Here is a 26,471-nt window from a genome sequence, read left to right as displayed (position 1 = left end):
AATTTTGAGTTTACCTATAGCACAGGTAGAGAAACTGTCCATTTACCTGCTTTCACTCCCACTAGTTGGTGACCACTTAGGAGCACAGAAGATTCCTTGCCCACCATTGTAACTTTGGTGCCTGGTTCAGCACCCAGCATGTGGTGGGAACACAGATTGAGCAAAAGCTGAGTGGTTCCAGCCAGCTGTAAGCATGGAGCCTCACTTTCCAATTCAATCAGGTATACTGTTTGTATTAGTCTGTTTTCATGCTGCTGATAAAGACATACCCGAGACTGGGCAATTTACAAAAGAAAGAGATTTATTAGACTTACAGTTCCACATGGCTGGGGAGGCCTTACAATCATGGCGGAAGGTGAAAGGCACATCTCACATGGTGACAGACAAGACAAGAGAGGTTGTGCGGGGAAACTCCTTTTTATAAAACCATCAGATCTCGTGAGACATATTCACTATCATGAGAATAGCGTGAGAAAGACCTGTCCCCATGATTCAATTACCTCCCACAGGCTCCCTCCCACAACACGTGGGATTTATGGGAGTTACAATTCAAGATGAGATTTGGGTGGGGACACAGCCAAACCATATCATATTCCTGGCAGAGAACACTTCCCTGAATGTTTGAGTCAACATTAACCTATTTTTTCTAAGGTACATAGAAGTGTCAACGTTCTGTAGCTCCAATGAACTGGACACTGAGAAGTAGCTGGGAGAAGGTGGAGTTAGATTTGTTGTTAGGAATCAAAGGGTCTTGCAAGCTACATCCTCAAAAGTGAAAGATTTTTGCTGAATATATCAAGAATCAAATAATTATAGTTGTTGACAAGACTTCCACAAACTACATCCTATTTGGTTCTCACTGAAAAAAGAAAATGCCACCAATTGCAATTGAGCATGGGAAGACATGTAAACCATCAAATCACACTCTGCATTTATGATATCCTTGGGCTCAGCAACACTGCATTTATCTGTGGAAGAAGATCACAGATAAATGCAGGTCTTCCTTCAATTCTGTTTTGTTTTGTTTTGAGGCAGAGTCTCTGTCAACCAGGCTGGAATACAGTGGCACAATCCCGGCTCACTGAAACCTCCGCCTTTCAGGTTCAAGTTATTCTCCTGCCTCAGCCTCCCAAGTAGCTGGGATTACAGGTACACACTACCATGCCTGGCTAATCTTTTGTATTTTTAGTGGAGATGGTGTCTCACCATGTTGCCCAGGCTGGTCTCGAACTTCTGAGCTCAGGCAATCTACCCACCTCAGCCTCTCAAAGTGCTAGGATTGCAGGTGTGAGCCACTGTGCCCAGCCTCTACCTTCAATTCTGAAAGGCTTACTCAGGGCAGCCACTCCACCTGCCATAGCAGCCAAGGAGAGGTAGCTACACCATAGAAAAGAATGTTCCAAAGTGGCTTACTGAAAGCATAAAGCTAAGTTGATGAGAGACAGTTTTGCCCATAAGAAAGAGAGGGAGAGGCAGAGGAGAAAAAAAAAAAAAAGCAAAAGGGGGGTCAAGCACAGTGGCTCATACCTGTAATCCCAACACTTTGAGAAACCAAAGCAGGAAGACTGTTTGAGCCAAAGAGTTTGAGGCCAGCCTGGGCAACATAGTGAGATCCCCATATCTACAATTTCTTTTCTTTTCTTTTTTTTTTTTTTTTTTTTTTGGAAATTAGCCAGATATGGTGGTGGGCACCTGCAGTCCTAGCTACTGGGGAGGTGGAGGTGGGAGGATCACTTGAGCCCAGGAAATAGAGGCTACAGTGAGCTGTGAATATGCCACTGCACTCCAGCCTAGGTGACAAAGCAAGACCCCGTCTCAAAAGAAAAAGAAAGAAAGAAAAAAAATGAAAGAAAAATGGGAAAAAAAAAACTTTAAAGAAAACTGATAAGGAAAATATAAGAAAAGGAAGGAAAGGGAATCAACAGGTATAAACTGCCCTCAACCTCTAGTAAGTGAGGATCCTTATTATCACTTTACACATACGGAAAATGGGACACAAAGCAGTTAACATACTTGCAGGGGCAGGTGAGTTAGCTCATTCCTGTAATCCCAGCACTTTGGAAGGCTGAGGCAGGAAGATGACTTGAGCCCAAGAGTTCAAGACCAGCCTGAGCAACATAGTGAGACCATGTGTCTACGAAAAATTTAAAAAATTAGCCAGGCACACTGGTGCAAACATATAGTCCCAGCTACTTGGAAGGCTGAGGGGGGAAGATTACTTGAGCCTGGGAGTTTGATGTTGTCGTGAACTATGATCCTGCCATTGTACTTCAGCCTGGGCAACAGAGAGAGATACTGTCTCAAAACAAACAAACAAACAACAAAACGAACAATAACAAGAACAAACACACCACTTGCAGAAGGTGTGTATCCATTAAGTAACAGATGGAAAGAGGAAAGAAAGAAAGAGGAGTGGGATTCTGAAGAGTGAAAATGTATAAGGATGAGGGGAAATAAATGTATAAAGAGAGGAAAGAGGAAGAAAGGCAGGCAAAATAATCCAATACTGTAATTCAAAAGGAAAGATCGCAACACTGACATTTCCCAGTCATTCAGCTATGAAGGCCCTGTTGCCCTGGGACCATACCGGGCTGGCCCTTCTCTGACTATAGGGACCTTTCTTAAACACAAACCCAGAAGGTCATCCGCTGTGTGAACAGGTTGTATTCTTACTCTGTGGAATTTCAGGAACAGCTTCAGAGAAAGAATTTTCCATCGAGTCCTGACCAATCCTTAGGTAGAATACTGTGGAAGTATAAAATGCCAGGACATACATAAGGCCAAACAACCTGTATTTCTTCTTCCATCCCAGATCTCAACCTAGACTCAGGTGGTCAGGCCAATGTCTCCCCGTTCATCCAACTGTGACAAAAGGTCTTTCTAACCGCCTCACCCCCACCCAAACAAAAAACATACCACTGGGTGAGCACTGCAACCTGGTTCTCTGGAAATTACAGACCAACTGTAATGTGTTTTGTCAGCATCCTTGCTTTGGGTTTTTTGGTGTGTGTCTGTCTATCTTTAATGTTAATGTGAGTTTAAGAAACCTCCTACCTTCTCCTCTTTTCTGAGCACAGAAACTCCTGTTGACACACAGGGATCAGGGCTATAGAGAAAATCTGGCCAGCTGGCTAAGAGTGATAAATCCAGACTAGAGGTGAACAGCCCACAAATTTCTCATATTCTTCTTTTTGGTTATCAGCCATCATTTTTCAGTAGGTTCACATAACCTCCCAGCTCTAACACACAGAGCTCCAAAACTCCAGCTCTTGGCTATGGGAATGTTATTAAAACAACAGAAACAAGTTGTAACCAAGTACCAAGTTATATCAAGCATTGTGGAAGCTAATAATAATATTGACTATAACTATGATAACAAATAGTATATACCATTCCTTGTTCACAGGTGACTTTCACATATATTGTTTCATTTCATCATCATTAGTAATCCTGAGAAGTAGATGAGGCAAGTATTTTTCACTGTTGCCTGGATAAACAACCTGAGGTCCAGGCAGGTTAAGAAATGACTAGTGAGGGGAGGACATAGAATTGAAACTTCTAGTCCTGACCTTGGTCCTCTTTTCACCATATCATAGCTTTTAGTATATTCAGCTCTCTTTTGAAATAAAATTTGCCTAGCTGCAACTCTCACTTGGTGGTATTATTTCTGATCTCTAGATTTAAACAGGAAAAAAAAAGTTCCTATTTGTTTGTTTCTGTGTTGCATTTCAAACAGAACTTGAACTGGCTAATACCTTATGTAATGGCATCTCTTCTTCAAGCTAAGCATTGTCATTTCTTTCAAGCAGGAAGGTCCAAAGAAGTGAAAAAAACAGAGATGTGGAGGAAAGATTCCTAATACACTTTCCTTCCAGGAGGACTCAGCAGGAACACTCTCTGGCTTCCTGGGCAACAAATCCAACCAGGAGGATCTTAACTAAGAGTCTTGCTTTAAGTGTATATAGATTTAAATTTTAAAAAAGAAAGATATGTGTGTGTGTGTGTATATATATATATATGTATATATACACACATATATACATTTAAGTACATTTGCTCATGTATGGTTGCTGAAATGAAAATACCATCATGGGCCATGCACAGTGGCTCACACCTGTAATCCCAGCACTTTGGGAGGCCAAGGTGGGCAGATCACTTGAGGTCAGGAGTTTGAGACCAGTCTGACCAACATGGTGAAATCCCGTCTCTACTAAAAATACAAAAATTAGCTGGGCATGGGGGCAGGCATGGTGGCGGGCATGGTAGGCATGGTGGCATGGTGCCTGTAACCCCAGCTACTCAAGAGGCTAAGGCAGGAGAATCACTTGAACCCAGGAGGCAGAGGATGCAGTGAGCCCATATCACGCCACTGCACTCCAGCCTGGGCAACAGAGTGAGACTCCATCTCAAAAAAAAAAAAAGAGAGAGAGAGAAAAGAAAAGAAAAAAAAAATACCATCATGTACTAAAGGTGTTTCCCAACTTATTAAAGTGAACTGACCCTTTTAAACCATCCTAGGCTTGCTGATTACTTCCAAACTTCATCTGATCCCTACTCCTTTCCAACTTTAGAAGATGGTGAGCAAATTATTCTTACTGGTGGTAGTGGCGGATTTTAAAATTATTATTATTATTATTCTCATCATTGAATAAGTGGTGACCACATATATTTGACTAATTTTTAAGATTGCTTTTATAACTCTTGAAAGTCCCTGTCTCCTATGGATACATCATTTGCTACGCCATGCCAGTATTGTCTCCACAAACATATTTTCATTATAATCATTTCCGTTTCAATCCTGCTTGAGAATAGCATTCCCTCATAGTAAGGAACTACCTGGGTTTCCCCCTCACATTAGAGAAAAGTAAACAGACAAGTTACAAGTATGTAGGCAAATGAATTATAGTCAGCCGTAACTTCTTCATTATGCCACCATTTAGTGAACTCTTGAGGTTAGGTGCTGTGCTTATCCATAGGAAAGAGGTAATAGTGAAGCCACGAAGCCCTGGGTTCCAATTTGTCTCTGTCACTTACTAGATTTGATCTTGGTTAAGTCACATGATTTCCCCAGAACTCAGTTTCCTCATCTGGGACATCAGCTTTGCAGAGGTATTGTGAAGATTGAGTAAAATATGAATATTTAAAAGCTGACACAGAGGAAACAATAAATATTAGCTTCTTGTCCCATTATTCATCTTAGCATCCTCACAAGATGAGCACCCAATTATTTATTTGTTAAATTGCTCTGAGTACAGGCATACGTTGGAGATTTTTCAGGTTTGGTTTCAGACCACTGTGACGAAGCAAATATCACAATAAAGCAAGTCACACAAATGTTTCGGTTTCCCACTGCATAGAAAAGTTATGTTTACACTGCACTATATATTAAGTATGCAATGACATTAAGCCCAAAAAAGTAATGCACATAGCTTAACTTAAAAATACTTCATTGATAAATAATGCTAATGATCATATGAGCCTTCAGCAAGTTATAATCTTGCTAATGGTAGAGGGTCTTACCTCTATGTTGATGGCTGCTGACTGATCAGTGTGGTGGCTGCTGAAGGTTGGGATGGCTGCGTCAATTTCTTAAACTAAGACATCACTGAAGTTTGCTACATCAATTGACTCTTCTTTTCGTGAAAGATTCTCTGTAGCTGCTGTGTTTAATAAGAGTATTTTACCCACAATAGAACTTCTTTCAAAAGTGGAGTCAATCTTCTCAAACCCTGCCACTACTTTATCAACTAAGTTTATTTCTATCCTAAATTCTTTGCTATCATTTCAATAATGTTCACAGCACCTTCACAAGGAGATTTCATGTCAAGAAACCACTTTTTTGCTTATCCCTAAGCAACTCCTCATTTTCAGATTTTATCATGTTCAGATTTTATCATGAGATTATAGAAATTTAGTAACATCTTCAGGCTTCACTTCTAAATCTAGTTATCTTGCTCTTTCCACCACATCTGCAGTTACTTCCTCTACTAAATTTGTGAACCCCTCAAAGTCATCCATGAAGACTGACATAAACTTCTTCCAAACACCTGTTAGTGTTGATATTTGGCCTCTTCCCATGAATCACCATTGTTCTTAATAGTATCCGGAATGGTGAAGTCTCTCCAGAAGTTTATCCATTTAGTTTGCCCAGATCCATCACAGAACAACTATCCAGGGCAGCTGTAGCCTTAAAAATCATATTTCTTAAATGATAAGGCTTGAAAGTTGAAATTATTCCTTGATCCATGGGCTGCAAAACGAATGTTGTGTTAGCAGGCGTGAAACCATTCATCTCCTTGTACATCTCCATCAGAGCTCTTGGCTGACCCCGGTGCATTGTCAATAAGCAGTAATATTTTAAAAGGAATATTTTCTTTAGGCAGTAGATCTCAACAGTGGGCTTAAACTATGCAGTAAACCACGCTGTAAACATACGCTGTCAGCTAAGCTTTGTTGTTCCACTTATAGAGCACAGGCAGAGTAGATTTAGCATAATAATTAAGGGCCTTATGATTTTTGGAATAGTAAATGACAATTGACTTCAATTTAATGTCACCAGTTGCATTGAGCCCCTAAAAAGAAAGTTAGCCTGTCCCTTGAAGGTAAGCATTGACTTCTCCTCTCTAGTTATGAAAGTCTTAGATGGCATCATCCTGCAAGAGAAGGCTGCTTCATCTACATTGAAAATCTGTTGTTTCGTGTAGACACCTTTATTGGTGATCTTAGCTGGATCTTCTAGATAACTTGCTGCAGTTTCTACATCAACACTTGCTGTTTCACTTTGTACTTTCATATTATGGAGATGGTATCTTTCCTTAAACCTCCTGCACCAATTTCTGTTAGCTTCAAACTTTTCTTCTGCAGCTTCCTTACCTCTCTTGGCCTTCATAGCATTCAGGAGAGTTAGGGCCTTACTCCGGATTAGGCTTTGGTTTAAGGGAATGTTGTGGCTGGTTTGATCTTCTATCCAGGCCACTACAACTCTCCCCATATCAGCAATAAGGCTGTTTTGCTTTCTTATCATCCATGTGTTCACTAGAGTAGCATTTTTAATTTCCTTCAAGAATTTTTCCTTTGCATTCACCGTTTGGCTAACTTTTTGGCACAAAAACCCTAGCTTTCTGCCTGTCTCAGCTTTCAACATGCTGTCCTCACTAAGCTTAAACATTTTTAGCTTTGGTTTAAAGTGAGAGAGATGTGAGTCTTCCTCTCACTTGAACACTTAGAGGCCATTGTTGTGTTATTAATTGGCCTAATTTCAATATTTTATGTTGTAGGGAATATGAAAATCCAGGGAGAGGGAGAAAGATGGAGAGCTGCCAGTCAGTGGAGCAGTCAGGACAGACATATTTATCAATTAAACTCACCATCTTATATAGGTGTGATTTGTGGTACCCCAAAAGAATTACCATAGTAACATCAGAGATCACCATAACAGATATAATAAATTTGAAATACTGCAAGGTTTATCCAAATATGACACAGAGACATGAAGTGAGCTCAAGCTGTTGGCAAAATGGTACACAGTAGATTTGCTTGACACAGGGTTGGCACAAACTTCAATTTGTAAAAAATGCAATATCTGTAAAATATAATAAGGTGAAGTGCAATAAAACAAGGTAATTGTATATCAAATCTCTGCTTTGAATTTTCTTATCTCTTCATTTTTAAGGAGAAAAAATGATTAAAAATTAAGGCCACATGATTCTAGATAGCGTAAGAGAATGTGGGGTGGAGAATTAGGGGTGGGAGTAGCTGGGGAATAGGTTTGCCCACCTTCAAACTCATATTGCAGTTCTAGATATAGGGAGTGGTTTGTTATAATTTTGGAGCATTTTTATTTGTTTTTTGTTTTGTTTTATAAATGGAGGTTATAAAGCACAAAGTAAAATGAACGACATCAACCAACCTTATGATTCAGAGTTTTTGTTTTGTTTTTCAGTAGAAAAAATAACTTCTATTGATACCCCACTGACTGCGCCATCTGTTGCTGACATTAAGCTCCTTCTTCCTCTGCTGTTCCATCTTTCATGAGTGGTCCCATGAATGCTTTCCTCTCCTCCAGGGTCTGGAAGCCGCCATGGCCAACTTGGAGGTGGTGTTAGTGTTCTCCAGAGGCCACTGCTCTGTACCAGCAAAGACTTGCAGAGGCTGAGCACTCACTTCTTGGTTCCCACCACACAGCCTTTCGGCACGACAAACTCATTGGTCACTTCACCATAGACAAAGCCATCCAGAGGACTGATGCTCTTGTCAGACAGATCATAATCAGTGGATGCATTGTTCTTAATCAGTTTGCCATATTCTTGCTGATCTCAGTGCAGTGGTAGTAGCCTTTCTGCCCGGTGCATACCACAGAGAAAACGACATGGACAGGATGTCATGCCCCAGCACAGGCAACCTTGTGCAGCCCTTAGTGGGTCTTCCAGGACAGTTCGTTGGTGTGCCAATGACTGGTGACCACTTTGTAGCCTTTGCCCTTGGTCACCCCAGTGACATTGATCATTGCATACTGCCCAAACACTTGGTTCACAGGTACGTGCTGCTCTAGACTCTTCTGGGACTACTCTCATTTCTCGGTCACAGTGCTTCCATTCATCTGCATCTCCATCAGGTGCCTTCCGGCATAGAGGAAGCAGGCACATCTGGGTGTGAGCAATGATGCAGATGACTTGGCAGTACTTTTTCATGCTGTTGAAGTTCTTCTCCAGCTGCTTTTCACCATCCTCATCCTGCCATTTCTTGCAGTACTCGGTAAAGGCCTTCTTCTCAGATTGATGCCAGTTCTTACAGAAGCACCTCTTGTACTAATCCTGCATGTGCTCAGCAAAGGTGGTCCTGAAGGTCTGGAGGCCTCAAGGAGTTTCCACATAGCCCACAATTCCTACAACCACCATGGGTGGCATTTTCGCAATGGCCCAGCTTCTACTTCCCTCTTGTTCACCTTGGATCCTGGCCTACAAACTTCCCACACAATGTAGGTCATGCCAGCCTTGTAAACCAGAAATGCCATGAAGTGGACTGACTGGGAAGGGTCATGCTTGGAGAAGCTCTTCACCTTCCCATGATGCCTGCTGCCATGCCTCCCAGGCAGGAAGCTCAGGGACCCCTGTCTGGGAGCAGAGAACTTCCTGTGAGACATGTCGTCATCGAATCCCGCCAATAGAGCAGGAGTTCTTAATAGCTTGAGTGGATCCTCCTTTCCCAGAGATGCATTATATAATTAGCATCAAATATTTAAAACAAAATGCTTCGATTGTTTTTGTTACAGTGTGTTTAAAGTAGTGAAAAATTAGAAACAATGTAACATCCAATAACAGGAGTATGGCTATATAAATTGTAATCGCTCACACAATGGAATGGCACGTCACCATTATGAGGCAGACTTGTATTTACTGATACGTCAGTGAAAAATTCAGGATACACACACACACACACAGAGGAAATGGACACTTTTCAGTATATTTATAGGTAAACTTGCACAAACTTTCCAGCAGGTTATATAGTAAATTATTTTCTCTGGGTGGTAGGTAGCTTTAGGATGATTAAACTTACTTCCCTTTTACTTCTTAGTAAAATATATTGTACTTTGTCAAGAATATTCATTACTTCTGTGATTTAAAAAGGGAAGGATGAGGCACACAATTACTTTTTAAGTAATTCAGCATTTATCTACAGCCTCTTCCTCCTGATGGCCACTGCTTTGAAATAAGCTAGCCTGAATTAAATAATCTGAAGGACTCTAATTTGGTCAGCAGCATTTCATTCTCTATCCTAAATATATCTTTGGAGTTTTATTAGATAAAAATAAATATTTATTAGATATTGTGAGAGGAAAAATAAATAAACAGTTCCTACCAAACATGAAGCCTAATCAAAATTTTGAGTTTTTAATTATTTGCAGTGAATCTGCTTCTAAAGAAAAGATTGCAAAAAGGTCATAGTTTCTAAGGGAAGAATCACGGGAGGGTGGGACTAAGCAGCTATAAATGGGAGCTGAATAAAGAGACGAACATCTAATCATTTTCATAGTTCTATTACTAAGAAATTGATAACAGGTCAGGCACGGTGGCTCATGTCTGTATTCCCAGTACTTTGGGAGACTGAGGCAGGAGGATCACTTGAGACCAGGAGTCCAAGACCAGTCTGGGCAACATACTAAGATCCTATCTCTCCAAAATATGTTTAAAATTACCCAAGCACAGCGGTGCATGCCTGTAGTCCTAGCTACTCAAGAGGCTGAGGTAGGAGGATCACTTGAGCCCAGGAGGTCGAGGCTGCAACGAGCTATGATTGCGCCACTCCACTCCAGCGTGAGCAGCAGAGCAAGACTCTATCTCAAAAAGAAAAATGAAAAGAAAATTGATAACAAGAGGCACAGTTAAGCATCACTAGTAATGCTTTCTCTCTCTGTTGGAATCCCTGATATCTCCTCCATGGTGAGTTGAAGGACTAGAACCCAGTTTGAGCAAGTAGTAGATGGAGATTGTCTTTGGCTTTAAATTCAGAGAAAGGGAAATGAGTATTTGCCACCAGCTAATAATGGTCTAGGAAACAAGTTAAGTCCCCAGATGTTCACCTAAGGGGATCTGATGACCTCCAGGGAAAAGGACGTAACAGGACTGAACTTTTTACAGAGGGTCTGGTTGGTTCCAAGCCTGTGTACTTGGAAGGAGCTGGAAACAAAATAGCTAATCATGGCAGAGTAGGATTCCAAGGAGTCCAAAAGCACCCCACTGAGAAAGCAAGAGAACAGTGCACACTCTTTGGTTGGAACCTTGATTCTACCACTTAAAGGGGCGACCTACAACAGTATTGCACAACATTGGCCCCCATTCTGGTGCCAGTCTACAAATGCATTACTACTGGACCACAACAAATACAGAAAGTAAAAGTAAGTATTTAGAAACAATTTGACTTTGCTGCAACATCCAAGACCATGATCAGGCAATAAATCTCCTTGAACAGTGTACAAACTAGCTGGGTTGTTGAAATTGCATGATGAATCACATGCGGTATGACATGTGACAACACTTGGCATTTTGTTAGTTCGTTAACTGAATGCCAAAAGCATATAAAAATTTGTGGAACAAAGCATGTATTTACTTTTATAATTTGTTCTTTTGTAACCACTTTCATTTTTAATCAAGCTTATTTTTAAGTTTATGGTTCATCATTATTAGCTAAATTGGGGAAGTAATATTTATATTTTTATCCTTAATATACTAAAGTTAAGGTGATCTTCAGTGACATTTTGGGGGAAGGAGAGTCAAGAAAAGATCCATTTTTTTCTGAAAACAGTAGTAGTAAACTAAATAATGATAATAAAGCTGATACTGAGAAAATGAAGACTAAAAGGTTTAAGGCTTGTTTTACTCCAGAGTATGAGTCCTATATTGAGTTATTTTGTGTGACACAATTGATGGAGAAGTGGTAAGATCATAGTACAGTATTTACAGGAGATGTACTGGCTAGTAAAGCAATGAAACCAGCAAACCTTAAGCAGCATTTATATACAAAACATAAAAACATTCAAAACCAAGCAATTATATTTAAATATAGCCATCTAAAATGTAATAATTACTATCAAAATTAAAATCTGTCTCTAAAACTAGAGTTAGCCCAGGCAACATCATGGGTATATATATCTAACTTTCAAAGGACGGATCATTGCTATATTGTATAATTGTTTCCAAAGCATAGAAAAAGATGGAAAACTTCCCAGCTCAATCCAAAAATCTAGTATAATAATCTTTATTTTAAAATATAAAGCCATTTATGCAAACGTGTAGAGAAAGATTTGGAGGAATCTTTCTCTGAGGCCAATCTCATTTGGTACATGAAAAAAAAAACTTTGGTGTAAGAAAATCTAATCCAGCATTGCATGAAAACAACAACCAAATAGGCTTTTCATAGAAGTGTAAGGATAGTTCAACATCAGGGACTCCATTACTATAATTCTACAAAATTAATAGATTAAAGGAGAAAAATTGTTCAGTGATCTAAAAGATGGCAAAATTATTTAAGAAAAAGATAAATTTTCAAAGTTTCAAGAAGAAAAGACACATAATTAAAACTATTATAATGCAAGCTTACACAATTAGATTAATTAAGCAGAATAGAGAGCTTCAGAGATAGAATCATGTGTCATTGAAATTTAATATACAAAATGCTATACTCAACAACCATAGAAAGGACTAAATCAATTTTTATAACCATGTTGAAATAATTTGCTATCAATTTGGGAAAAAAAGTTAAACTTATAATTCCTATCATATCCCCAAATAAATTCCAGATTACTAAAAAAATTCCTTAATATACAAAACAAAACAATAAAAATATTAGAAAAGCACACTGGAAAACATAGAAGTCACAAAAAAAGAACAAAAAGTGAAAATTTAAACTTTTATGACAAGTGGTATCACTAATAAATTAAAACACATGTAATAAGTTGAAAAAATATTTGCAACGTATATAAGGGACAAAAAATAAAGACTCAAAAACTGTAAAGAGATTTTAACAAATCAGTAAGAAGCAGACAAATCATCCAACAGAAAACAGGTGAAGGATATGAACAGGCAATTCACAGAAGAAGAAACGCAAGGATATATAGAAAGTATGTGTAAAATTTTGTTTTACTTCACTATTAACCAGTGAGTTATTTTCTCTCATCAAATGAGCCAAAATTAAATTTTGAGAATGTGCATTGTTGTGACGGTGTGGGAGAAAAGGCATTTCATGTTTCGTTGATGGGAGTGCAATTTGGAAAACCTAAACTCTGCCTTTGGGAGATAATTTGGCAATATTTATCTAATTACATGTAATAAATATTTGCTTGATCAATTACATTCTTAGAAATCTCTCCTTCAGAAATACTCTCACATAATTACACAAACCTTAAACAACCTAACTGTGCATCTATTAGTTGAAACATCTTTAATAATCTTAATAGTATATCTATTTTATGGAATAATATGCAACAATTAAGAATAATCAAGTATGTTGTATTTACTACTCTTAAATGATCTGTAAATGCATGTTCTTAAGTTAACCAGCAAAATAAGGCAAGTTGCAGAACACAAGCACAGTATGATTACTTTTGTGGGAAAAAAACACCTAAATACTTATATAAACACATGAAAAAAGATGTAGAAAGATGCATTCCAAATTTTTCTCCAAGGAGGGGGAAGCTAGATGAGAAAGGATGAAGGAAACTTTTACTTTTTATTCTGCCTAGTTTAGTTTGTTTATTTGAAGAATATATATTTGGATTACTGGTATAACTTTTAAGTTCTTGAACATGCAGGGGAATATAAAGCAGAACAAGTATATACGAACATTAAAAGAAAAAATGCATCACAGCCACCTTTTTTTTCTTTTTTTTAGACGGAGTCTTGCTCTGTCATCAGGCTGGAGTGCAGTGGCGTGATCTCGGATCACTGCAACCCCTGCCTCCCGAGTTCAAGCGATTCTCCTGCCTCAGCCTCCCGAGTAGCTGGGACTACAGGTCGCGCCACCACACCCAGTTAATTTTTGTGTTTTTAGTAGAGACGGGGTTTCACCATGTTGGCCAGGATGGTCTTGATCTCTTGACCTTGTGATCCACCCTCCTCAGCCTCCCAAAGTGCTGGGATTACAGGTGTGAGCCACCACGCCCAGCCACAGCCACTTTTTGACATGTCACATATCTCATTGGCAGAGTTAGGATGTTGGAACACAGTAACCGGTGAACAGAAAACAATCATCCCATTCTCGCCTCTGGTTCCTTGTAACCGGCACCAATCACATTTGTAGACTTCTTTAGAGTTTACTTTATAAAATATTTCAATAATAATAACACTTTGTATCTGTAAAATACAAAGCAATTTCTTATTTATTTTTGTCTTTGATCAGGAAAATTGAGCAAATATTATTATGCACACAGTTTTCTAGGGAAGGAGGTAGGACTCAGTGGAATGTCTAAAATTGCAGAGCAAGTATAGTCTTCATCCGTGCCTCTTGTTCCTACTTCCATTGCTTTCATACAACACCAGAGTGAAGTTCCTTGAATCAAAATACTGTAGTTAATAGACTTACATATTCTATGAGTTGAACTTATATCTGACAGCAGGAATATGGTTATCGATGAACAACAACACTCCTATTGGACATTTCTACACGTAACATTGTCCCAAAGTCTGAAATTAGCAGCAAAATGCCTGTTCACATCCTCTATTGATATTCTATTGGTTTATTTGCCTGTTTTTTATTGATTTGTAATATCTCTGTATATTTTTTAGAACTTTATCCTTCGTCCTTTAGATATGTTGCAAATCGTTTTCTAATCTGTTACATGTATTTTAATTTGCACTCATTTGTAATAAAACGTTTAATTTTTATTGTTCTTGTTCTCTTTTTATATAACATATAAAATGTTTTCCAATATACTTTTCTTATTCTCTGGCAAAGCTAAGAACTCACATGACTTGCCCAATATCACATGGCTAATTAAGAGCAGAATCGAGCTTAGAACCTAGTTCTCCTGAACCCAGGGCCAGTAATCCCTCCACCACAGTATGCCTTACCTTCTTACCACAATCCTGCCACACAGTTCATCTTTATTTTTTGTATTTGAGGTATTGTGGGTACAGAATATGTGACCAGAGAGGGATGAAATTTGAAGTTTAAGTTTCTTGGCACTTCCTCTCAAAAGCATTCAAAATAAAAGAGATTATGATAAACTTTAGCCCCATGGCATAGGTACAGAGCCCAGGCTTAAAGGGATCCTAGGCCTGAAAAAGGCTTGGAGAAAATTCATTCTGGTGGGTTTATCTTTTACATGAAGGAATAGGAGCCTAAGGAGGTAAAGAGATGTTTTTTCCATGTTCACTGCCAAAGTGTCGTAGATAGATGCAAAATGCTGTTCTCCCCCCATTTTCCTGATCTGTCTCATGGATTAGATTTCACCAAGCAAAGGAATTCCGGGACAAGCTAAGAGAGGACAGGATACTGTCTTAAAAATCTGGAAGAAGGGAAAATCCAAATTTGAAAAACTACAAAAGAAGGATAAAAAGGCAGAACTATTGAGATGAAATTGGTCGCAATCTCTATTTTATAATTGGAGATTAGTTCATTTATTTGAGTTTGAATCTGTCATCTAATACTTTTCTTTTTTCTACCTATTTTATGTTTATTTTTCATTACTTTCTGGCTTTTTTAATTAATTAACATTTTATTATTTCATTTTCCCCCTTATTAATAAGCTTTGTTAGTTTACCCTTTTTAAAGTGGTTAAAAGATTACACTATGTGTCCAACAATGATAGACTGGATTAAGAAAATGTGGCACATATACACCACGGAATACTATGCAGTCATAAAAAATGATGAGTTCATGTCCTTTTTAGGGACATGGATGAAATTGGAAATCATCATTCTCAGTAAACTATCGCAAGGACAAAAAACCAAACACCGCATGTTCTCACTCATGGATGGGAATTGAACAATGAGAACACGTGGACACAGGAAGGGGAACATCACACTCTGGGGACTGTTCTCGGGTGGGGGGAGCGGGGAGGGATAGCATTAGGAGATATGCCTAATGCTAAATGACGAGTTAATGTATACATGTGCCATGCAGCACACCAGCATGGCACATGTATACATGTATAACTAACCTGCACATTGTGCACATGTACCCTAAAACTTAAAGTATAGTAATAATAAAAAAAAAAGAAAATACAAAAAAAAAAGAAAATGTGGCACATATACACCATGGAATACTATGCAGTCATAAAAAAATGATGAGTTCATGTCCTTTGTAGGGACATGGATTAAGCTGGAAACCATCATTCTCAGCAAACTATCGCAAGGACAAAAAATCAAACACCGCATGTTCTCACTCATAGGTGGGAATTGAACAATGAGAACACATGGACACAGGAAGGGGAACATCACACACCGGGGACTGTTGTGGGTTGGGGGGAGTGGGGAGGGATAGCATTAGCAGATATACCCAATGTTAAATGATGAGTTAATGGGTACAGCACACCAACATGGCACATGTATACATATGTAACAAACCTGCACGTTGTGCACATGTACCCTGAAACTTAAAGTATAATAAAAAATAAAAAATATATAAAAATAAATTAAAAAAAAAGAGAAACCTCTGATTGCAACAATGAGTATTTTTAACAAAAAAAAAAGATCACACTATGTGTAATCTAGTATAAATTAGTATTTTCTCCCATTCCAAACAATGGGTCTTTCAACAATTTTTTTTTTTTTTTAAGGAAAAAACAGGGTCTCACTGTATCAGTGCAGTGGCATGATCAGGGCTCACTATAGCCTCAACCTCCTGGGATCAAACAATACTCCTGCCTCAGCCTCCCAAGTACACAGGACCACAGGTGTGCACCATCATGCCTGGATGATTTTTGTATGTTTTATAGAAATGGGATTTTGCCATGTTGCCCAGACAGGTCTTGAACTCCTGAGCTGAAGAGATCCGCCTACCCTGGCCCCCAAAGTGCTGGGATTATAGGCATGAGCCACCACGCCCGGCCTAAACAGATGCTTTATGCTTGGCGTCTCAGCATTTCTCCCCATCCCCCTTATATATAAATGCATATATCAAGGAGAAAAAGTTGCCTAGAATACCAGGTTTATCTCAATTTTTTCCTTTTTTTTTTTTTTTTTAACAGTATCTTAAACCCACAAATACTGGCTGTCTTGGTAGAACTTTGTGGTTTAAAACAGTTTTTTATCCCCAATTACAAATATCTTCTTTAGTTATTATCACTGCAAAGTTGATCTACTTTCCAAGTTTGATCAACTGAGATGTTCAATCATTATCAGAAGCAGAACTTCTGTTGAAGAAGCTAATGTTAGAGAAAAACACTATTGATGTTTTGTACATGCCCCCAATACAAATTTCTTTATAGCTTTATTTTTAAAACACATTTTCATGAAGCTACTTATGGTATGATTACATTGAACACAGACGCAAGTGAGTCTATGTATAAGGAGTGAAATCTGAAAAAGCTCTGTGGATTGTACCAATGGAATCGACTGGTTTTGGCATTGTACTATAGTTATGCAAGGTGTCAACACTGGAGAAGGCAGAGTGAATTGTCCTTTATCCAAGTTACAAAGCCAATGAAGTAGATAATTTATATAATTCTTTGCTAGATTCTTTTTTGCTTGATAACAATAGAAAATGTTTGCTTTTTAAATAAAATTAGAGTATTACAGAAATTGAAACATAGGAAATCAGACTTAACTGAAGTACCATAATCCAGAGGAAATTGCTGTTAACAATATGACGCAGCTTTATCCGACTTTTTGAGGATAGTTGTGGTTTATTGAATAATTTTAAAAGTAACATTTCCTGATTCTTTTTTAGTGTCTTTTTAATAATGTGGGGTTTTTTTAAGTTTCTTTATATAATAGCCTCAGGATGTATTTTAAATTTTGAATTCCCAGAGCACATGACTCTGTTTTATTCATTTTCATTCTAACATTTTTAAATCCCCATGTACTCAGATTCTTCCATATTTGTTAGTTATCTTTTAACAATCTATTATTATTATTGTTGTTGTTATTATTTTTGAGACAGAGTCTCACTTGTTGCCCAGGCTGGAGTACAGTGGCGCGATCTCGGCTCATTGCAAACTCTGCATCCCGGTTTCATGCAATTCTCGTGCCTCAGCCTCCTGAGTAGGTAGGATTACAGATGTGTGCCACCATGTCTGGCTAATGCTTTTATTTTTAGTAGAGATGGGGTTTCATCATGGCTGGTCTCAAACTCCTGACGTCAAGTGATCCACCTGCCTCGGCCTCCCCAACTGCTGGAATTACAGGTGTGAGCCACGGCACCCAGTCACAATAATTTATTCTTAAGATGGTTTTCAACTACTGTGTTCAGAGGTTTAATGCTGTCACTTGTTTTTCAGTTAGCACAATTAAATGTATATCATCTTACGTTTTTAATGTTCCTAGTTCTCGTATGTATTCATGTCTGCTCTTATATTGTGGCCAACAAATAGCCTATGGAAAACACATGGGAAAGTTTGTGTCTCTCTGTGCATTCCTTGGCAACTTCCAGTGAATATATAGTTATTTCAACATTGAAAAAAATACATCTTCCAAAAATTATCAAAAGAAACAGCATCTTTCAGAACTGTCACAGTTTTAGTCAAAATGTACCCTTCGAAACATGATAGGATAACATTTTGAACAATGCATCTAGATTACATTTGCTTTAAATTTAGAGTATTCTCTGCATAGACAAAAGGAAGAAACAATTTTCCTTTGCCATATAAATTAGTGAAATTATGCCAGGGCCAGAAGTAGACTATGGGCCCTTTAAGAAACATTTTTTAAAGACAAAGATATTGGGTGAAGTTCACTGATTTCACAGATTCGTTGTTTGCAAGCATGCAAATTCAACTGGAGTAATTTCCTTTAGCCTATTAGAGCAAAGTTACAGAGAAGCCCAGTGTAATCTTCTGAATTTATGCTATCATCTGAGAAGGGATATTCTGTGACTATGAAAAGGTATAGTAGTTTGAGGCTATAGGGGTGGGGGCAAATGGTATGATTACGCTTTCTTTCGTGAATCAATTCCAGATGTGCCATTAGATTCTTTGAATGCTAAAGGAACAAAATATCAGTGCTAGAGAACCCATACTGGTAATCTAGTTGAATTTTCTCCTTTTACAGAGGAAGAAACTGAGACCTAGAAAGACAGATTGCCTGCACAAGTCATACAGTTTTCTTACAAAAACTAAAATATCACTTGAACCAGTGTATCATTCATATTTCAAATTAGATTAATTTGTCTTATCTTTTTAAAATGTTAATAAGATATATCAGTTCAACTTTTGTTTATTTTGGAACATTGGGTATGTCTCTCCAGTCTGACTCATCTAGAATGACAACTTTACAAACAGCCATTTCTTTTTCTTTCCTCCCAGAAGTACTAGAGTCTAGTCAGAATTTCCTCATACAGCTTAGAAGGCATGTTTCACATTTTATGAAAAACCATGCTGGAGTCTACATTATGGTGGGATAGACAAGGATGTGAGCTGGGGGTTGTGGGGAAGAAGGAAAAGAAGACAAAACCTCAATATACAGGATTATAATTCATTTCGATTCAGATATAAATTGCCAACTGATCCTCACTCAGGCTGTGAAATATAGATTACATCTGAAAAATTCTACTATTTCATTGTTACATCTAAAGAAGTAAATTGTTAAGTATTAATAATGAAAAGCAAATATAGGAAAAACTCAATCTAAAGGCATATTTTGCAGTTCTACTTTGCTAAAAAGCAAACTACTTCTAACTCCCAGGTTTTAATGGTGATAGTAAAAGTCTAGATCTTTCTTTAGGTCAAACAAGGTAATGCATGTAAACGAGCTGTTGAACAATAAGTAGACTGTTGTGGGTTTGTTGTATTGCTGCTGTTGTTGTTAATAGCAGCTTCTCATCTTGTAACTACAAAGTAGCTGCTTTAACGCCATAGTACTTATTAACATTCTCTCATTATTGTTAATAAAATCTTCATTTCTGCACACAGCAGCGCAGAGAAAGAGAACAGCATAAGGTAATGGCCACATCCATGCCATAGAATACATGTCATGCATATACAACAATTTAAGCATTCAGAATGCCCAAGGAGAAATTGAATATCTGCAGTTAGGTTCTAAAAAGACGTGGAAGGGGGCTGAGAGTTCATAAATTAGTATTCATCTAGAATGATCCTGTTACACTCAAAAGAAATCAACCTTTGGAGCTCACATGACATCAAGCACAAGAGGGTTTAAAAATAATACTCAAGTCAATACACATCTACGGAATGCCAAACAGTGTTACACAAGCAGTGCCATGGTGATTAAGGGAAAATCTGTGTTTAAAGCAGAATCTCTGAAGAGCAATTACCTCCTTTTCACCAAAGGTCTTCATCTGCCCCATACCCAGGTACCTAAAGTGAAAGCAAATACAACTGAAAGAAAGCAGTGGCTCTCAAGTTAGAGAATTTTAGCTAACAGACGAAACGGTCAAATATTTGCAGAACACAATTGAGAAAAGCTGTATCAGTCAGGTCAGAACAGGAAAGGTTATTCTGTGATAACAAACAGCCCACAAAAATCTCAGTGTCTTAAAACATATATTTATTTCTTGTTTAGGCAAAGTTTGCCGCCGATCAGGGAACCTCTCCAGGTCAGGTGTCCTCTGTGTTGTTTCAGCCTACCATTCAGCTTCAATCCTTCAGTCCCTCCACATCAACACATGCTCCCATGGTCATTGTAGCAAGAGAAGAGCAAGTAGAAGGGTTCAACAATGGCAATGCAATGCTATGCTCTGGCATTTAAGTGACACACGATTTTTCTACTCATGCCTCACTGGCTAGAATTAGTCACATTGCCCCATATGACTGTGAGGGAGTAGGCAGCGAAGTATAATCCCACCACGTACTGGTGAGTCTCCTTAAGCCTTTGCCAGAGAAGCTCACCTTCTGTAGAAAATAATTGAAACACTCTATAGATAAACTGCAAACTTTGCCTGTAATCCCAGCACTTTGGGAGGCTGAGGTGGGCGAATCACAAGGTCAGGAGTTTGAGACCAGCCTGGCCAACATGGTGAAACCCCATCTCTTCTAAAAACACAAAAACAAACAAACAAACAAACAAAATGCTGAGCATGGTGGCTCACGCCTGTAATCCCAGCTACTTGGGAGGCTGAGACAGGACAATTGTTTGAACCCGGGAGGCGGAGGTTGCAGTGAGCCAAGATCACGCCGCTGTACTCCAGCCTGGGCAACAGAGCAAAACTCTGTCTCGGGGCGGGGTGGGAAGTGTAAACTTTGAGCAGCTACAGAAATAAAACTACAACATCCTATTTTAAAAGGGCCACTTATTTAAAAAGGGCCACAACGTGAGCACACATTCCAACACAAAATATGGAGAGAGAACATCCAGGGACACACAGATGTTAAAGATGGTTATCTAAATTACAGAAGACACTGGCAATCATTTATTCCTACAAGAGTAAGAAAAAAGAGGAGAAAAAGAAAAAGAAAAAAGAGTAAGAAAAAAAAGAGTAAGAGTTCTTCTGTAATTCTTATTTTGTGATACTTGTACATCTTCAATAAATTCTACTGAAGGAACATTGCAGAATATTGTTTCTGTCATTCTCTAAATATCCTTTTTGTTGGTTTCATAAAGTCCAAATTAAAAACCTATCTAGATGTTGATCTAAATATCTTGATATTTAGATAACACCTATATTGCCAGATCCCTGGACTGGCATTATAACCAAGATGTTGGTATCCAGAAACAGCGAAACAAAACGCACAGAAGCCCTTATAGAACGATGCCCATTTCACACCATCGAACTTAGTCCTTGAAATTTCAAAATGAATTAAACTTTAGCGGGAAATATGCCAGCACCTTTAAGCATTAGGCAAGAAAAGCTTTGTCTGATAAGTTTTCTTTCCTCCAGGGCTTACTCTGAAATAGGTGTCAATGTTATTTGCATTCTGAACACTCTGGAAACTTTTTCTTCTTGTTCCCTCCTGAGGCAACACTCCAAGAGCTTAAGGCAGGTTGAGGCTTTGAGGTTTCCGTGCTCTTGTGAGTGAACAAAGAAAACCAATGAACTCTTGTTCCTTAGGAAGAAATGGTGATAGAAAGTGCTCAACAGTCAGCATCCACCTAGGCATATTCATCTGTTGCCATTTTAGGAACTAGCAAGACTACAGTTATTTACTGTTGCTACTTTTCCTGCTAATCAAAGAAACTTTTACCCAAGTTAACTTAATCAGGAGCTTGAAAGTGTAGTTTTGTAAGACAGGATTGTTAGAATCTTTAATCTAGTTAAAAGGGTTGTCAAAGCTCCTTTGAATGAAGGGTCCTCCCAAGAGAGACATAGCTGGGGAAGCATAGAAGGTTTTGGGGGGTTTGTGTGTGGCTGTGCGTGTATGTATGTATGTATGTATGTGTTGTTTGTTTTTTGGCTTGCTTTCATAGTACAAATTTACAAGAACACTGAAAATCAGATTCTGGCAAATTAAATCAAAGGAGAGTATATGTTTTGGGAGGGGTAAGAAATTAAAGTGTGCTTTATAAAAAAGGTTTTGGAAGGGAAAACTGGACATGTTTTTTTTTAAAAAAAGAGAATTGCCTTTACTGCCCAAATTTTAAAACTTCTCTGGCAATCTAGACTGAAGTATTTATTCAAACATGTATCCTTTTACGGTCAACTTTGTTACCTCTAAGAAAAAAATTAATATTAATGTTATTTTTGGAAAAGGCATTAATAGTGTTTTTAGAGAGTCTCACAGATAGCTGATGGGTTTTACTCAATGACTTATAAGTAAAAGAAACAGCAGCATAATTTATAGATTAAATTTCCCCTTCTTTGGATCCAATGCCTAAACTCTTGACTTCATTTGATGTCTGTTAATGAAATGTAGAGAAAAACAGCAGGCAAGCAACATTCTAGTTTTCACTGACTCTTCCATAACTGGACATTTGTTTGGGGTAGTTAAAGAAACTAGTGTTAAACAGTGACCTGTAATATTCCTCTCAACAGACAGAGACCTAGAGTATTTTTTAATGTCTTCAGACTCTTGATAGTGGTTTTCAGTAAAAGAGGAATTGGATTATCTGTTAACATTATTCCAAACATATTTAGTGAAATATAAAAACCAAAGGAACTACAGACCATCTCATTAAATTCTTGTTCTCCACAAGTGTGTTAGTTTGGGCTGCCATCACAAATTGCTATAGGTTTGGTGACTTAAACAACAGGAATTTATTTCTCATACTTCTGGAGACCTGAAGTCCAAGGTCAAAGTGCTGGCAGGGTGGGTGTATGGTGAGGGCTCTCTCTTTGAACTACAGATGGCCATCTTCTTGTTGTATCCTCATATGACACAGAAAGAGTGAGCTCCAGTTTGTTTTTCTTCTTTTAAGGGCATTAATCCCATTATGGGGGCCCCACCCCCATTACTTCATCTAAACCTAATCACCTCCCAAAGGCGGCACTTCCAAGGACCATCACACTGGGGGCTGGGGTTTCAACATATGAATTTGCAGGAGACACAAATATTCAGTCAATAACAAGAGATATTCATTGTTAATATATTTCTCTGTGATAAACAGAAGAGATCTAAGGCTCTAGGGCTGCTTGATGCTCAAGTGTTGTGATTAGAGTGGTTCTCCAACATCACTTTTATGAAATTTCATACCATTTGCAAGGTTTTTAAATTTGCCAGAAATTGTTATTATATTTTGCATTTTATTGCTGGATGCTGTAAGAGACTGACCAATCAAGAGATCAATGTGAAATATGCTTGTGTCAAATGATGTTCAGATAGAGGCAGATTTTACATGTGTTGAGGATTGCAACTGTTTATTTTGTCATTGTTGTTTGTTTGTTGCTTTCCCTTTCCATTTCCCTATACAACTTCTAATTTCAGGAAGCTAATTAATAAATTCTTATGTGATGAGGATTTTCTGTATAAATATATGCACGCTGTCACTGTAGTATTCGTTTTTTTCATTTAAAAATTTAAAAAAGACAAACCACCTCACTAGGTCTGCTGAGTCTAGAGTAGTAGAAAGTCTCTGCTCTGGTTCTGTCCTAGGCTATCTCCTTTTGTCATCTTGAGAGGCAGGATTGCCCCGTGAATGACCTTGTCCGCATCAGCATCTCATATTGGACTCATCCTTTCTTGAAATCGGAGCTATCAACTAACTGCAGAGTTCTCAGTCATCCCACTGCAGCCACTACAGCTTCCTCAACACTCTATTTGCTAGTTTAGAAAGCCACATTATGCAGGATGCTCCAAAGTTGTCACTTCTTCCAGGCTAAAAGTGTTTTGTTAGTTCTCTCTGCAAAATGACCCTTCCCATGCTGCTGTGAAGTAAGGAGTTTTGTAAATCTCTCAGGACTTAGGTGGGAAAAGACTACTTTCAGGCTGACGGCTTACAGGAAGACACCCCCATTACTCTGAATTCCTTTCCCCAGAGACTTTTCCTGACTGACTCCCTCTATCAGATATCTCCAGAAGCAGCTGGAACTAACCCTTCTCTACTCACTGCCTTGCTGAACATTTCCTTTTTAACTCTTTCATGTCCAAGGATGTTAGCTCTGCACCAAATATAATGGGCCAAATTGTGAGCTAGCAAGAACCTAGCCCACAGTAAGTCTACTGTCAGCCAAGGGAGGCTCCATTGCTCTTGCTTCATACAGAAGATGTATATATCATGACCAGAACAGCATGGCATGAGTTATTCTTGTTGGTTTATAATTTCCATTTTCAAAGCTTATTCAGTTATGTTACATGCAAGATGAAAGTTTCCCAGGCCATAACAAACCAATGGATAGAAGAAGTCTTTATAGACATTTATATGTGGATTCAAATTTGAGTTCTCTCACTTACTAGGTTTGTGAATATGGCAATTATTTAATATTTTTGAGCCTCAGTTACCACATCTCTAAATTGGGGTAACAATGTCTTCCTTCAGAAGCCTCTAGGAGGATCAGAAAGTCTATATATAATGCACTTAGCACAGACCTTGGCAATAAGCATGCCCTTAACAATTGGCAACTATTCTTAATATCAACTTATATGTTCCAAGGCAAAAACAATTTTTTTATAACGTAAAAGCCTTAAAATTGTAACTAGAATTTTATAATCCAAGAGTGCAATGGGTCTCTCAGCCCAGGCTCCAGCTGCAGTTGTTTTGAAGACAGGCTTGAAAACAGTTATTTAATACCTCACCCAACCTCTGCCCAGTAAAGACACCATCCAATGAGCTACAGCAACAGAAATTCCTTAAACCTTGGACCTCGTGGGGCTTCACACGTTTCCCACTCAATCAACTTCCTCACTTAGGCCTATGGGCGAATACTTAAAAGAAATCAGTATCTCACCTTAAGAGGCCTATGACAACCAGTGAACAAACAACCGAATGACTCTTCAATCAGCACCCGCCAACCCCTCCCACTTGACAAAATGTGAAAGCGCAAAACAGAAAAAAGGTTTTCCCCTCAAGAATTCCTGTTTGATATACTGCCTTGACCTGTACCTAACAGTTCAAATCATGAAAATAAGAATCTTTTATGGTTACTGGGAAAATTCATAGTTTATCATATTCTGTCGGCTGGAGAGGAAGAAAAGACTTGGCCAGGTTCCTGCGGGAAAGATAGCCTGTCATATTTGCTGAGATTTATGTATGAAAAAGCATTCAGGATGATACTGTTGTGCAAGATGTCCCCCTCCTGCTCAGAGCTCCATCCATGCAAAGCGAATAGGAGGGGCTTCCCAAACTGCCCAGAGCTGAAGGTAAAGGAGGAACCAGAACGGGGGTGCAGGCAGGGGGAGGAGAGAAGACACTCAACCGCCATCATTTAAACCTCTTGATTATTTAAACTTCTGCAGAATAATGATTGCATATTTGAAGGAAATACATCTGTTCCTTTCCCTCCCCACCCCCATGTGGTTTTCTAATCCCGAGGTAATTACGTTTTGACAAAAATTTATTGGGACATCTGTTTTTTCCCTTAGATCTGCAGGTCACTGTGCAACTCTAACAGCAGCCCAGCAGAGAGCTGTGCTGGAGAAACCGAGCACAATGGCTGGCCAGGTCCAGGGCATGCACGCTGAGCAGGGGTTGAGTTGGAGACAGAAAGGGCAGGCCCTTGGTGCCACCAGCCCACATCTTCTCATGTGTCACCTCGCTTGGTTCACCACAAAGGCTCAGCATGCGATTCTGGCCTAGGAGGGTGAAGGGTTCCAGGATATGGCAGAGGAGGAGAAGGAGGGGGGCTGGCTGGTAACAGGCTGGCAGTGTGCATCAAGAGCCAGGCATTTCCTAAGTTGGCATCCAATATAAAAATAATTCATGGAGGGAAGGGGATGGGGGTGTAATGCACAGGCCATATGTTTGAAACCCCTGCCCATAATGGCTGGCTGCGGTTACCAGCGTCTGGTGCCACCAACTACATTAAATTATGGTACCCTACGGAGGCACAGAAATCAGAAAGATTTCTCTTCCTTCCAGCATTTGTTAAAACATGGACCAACCTAGGAACTATACCCACACATAAAACTTCTCTTTAAAAAAAAAAGTAGCTTCATTTTAGTCTACTCATTTTGGTGACAAAATCACCCAAACTTGCTAAGTTATCTTTTTTCACAAATCTCAGTTCCCATAGGAAATGCCTGTATCAGAATTCTACAGGGAACACCTTTTCTCCACGTTTGAGTCTTCATAAGTTTATTCTCTGAGGTGTCCAGCCCAATATCTCGACCCGATGTTTGAAAAAGTGTCTGAGTGACTTGTCTTTGTGCCAAATGAAACTTTGAAACATTCTGAGATGTTTGTGCCATTAAGAATTTAATTGGGAATTTCAACAATTAAAGTTCCATCTCCCCTTCCTCTGGCTTACTGATTAAAAAATAAATAGAAAAA

At 38.7% G+C, this 26,471-nt stretch overlaps 1 pseudogene; it reads right to left on the bottom strand.

Annotated features, from left to right (window-relative positions):
* Positions 1 to 7,996: 7,996 nt before the first annotated feature.
* Positions 7,997 to 9,142, bottom strand: LOC100612916 (large ribosomal subunit protein uL3-like; annotated as a pseudogene).
* Between the last annotated feature and the right edge of the window lie 17,329 nt (positions 9,143 to 26,471).

This window comes from Pan troglodytes, chromosome 11 (assembly GCF_028858775.2).
Source record: "Pan troglodytes isolate AG18354 chromosome 11, NHGRI_mPanTro3-v2.0_pri, whole genome shotgun sequence".
Lineage (NCBI taxonomy): Eukaryota > Metazoa > Chordata > Mammalia > Primates > Hominidae > Pan > Pan troglodytes.
This window is presented reverse-complemented; position numbering and strand designations above follow the sequence as displayed.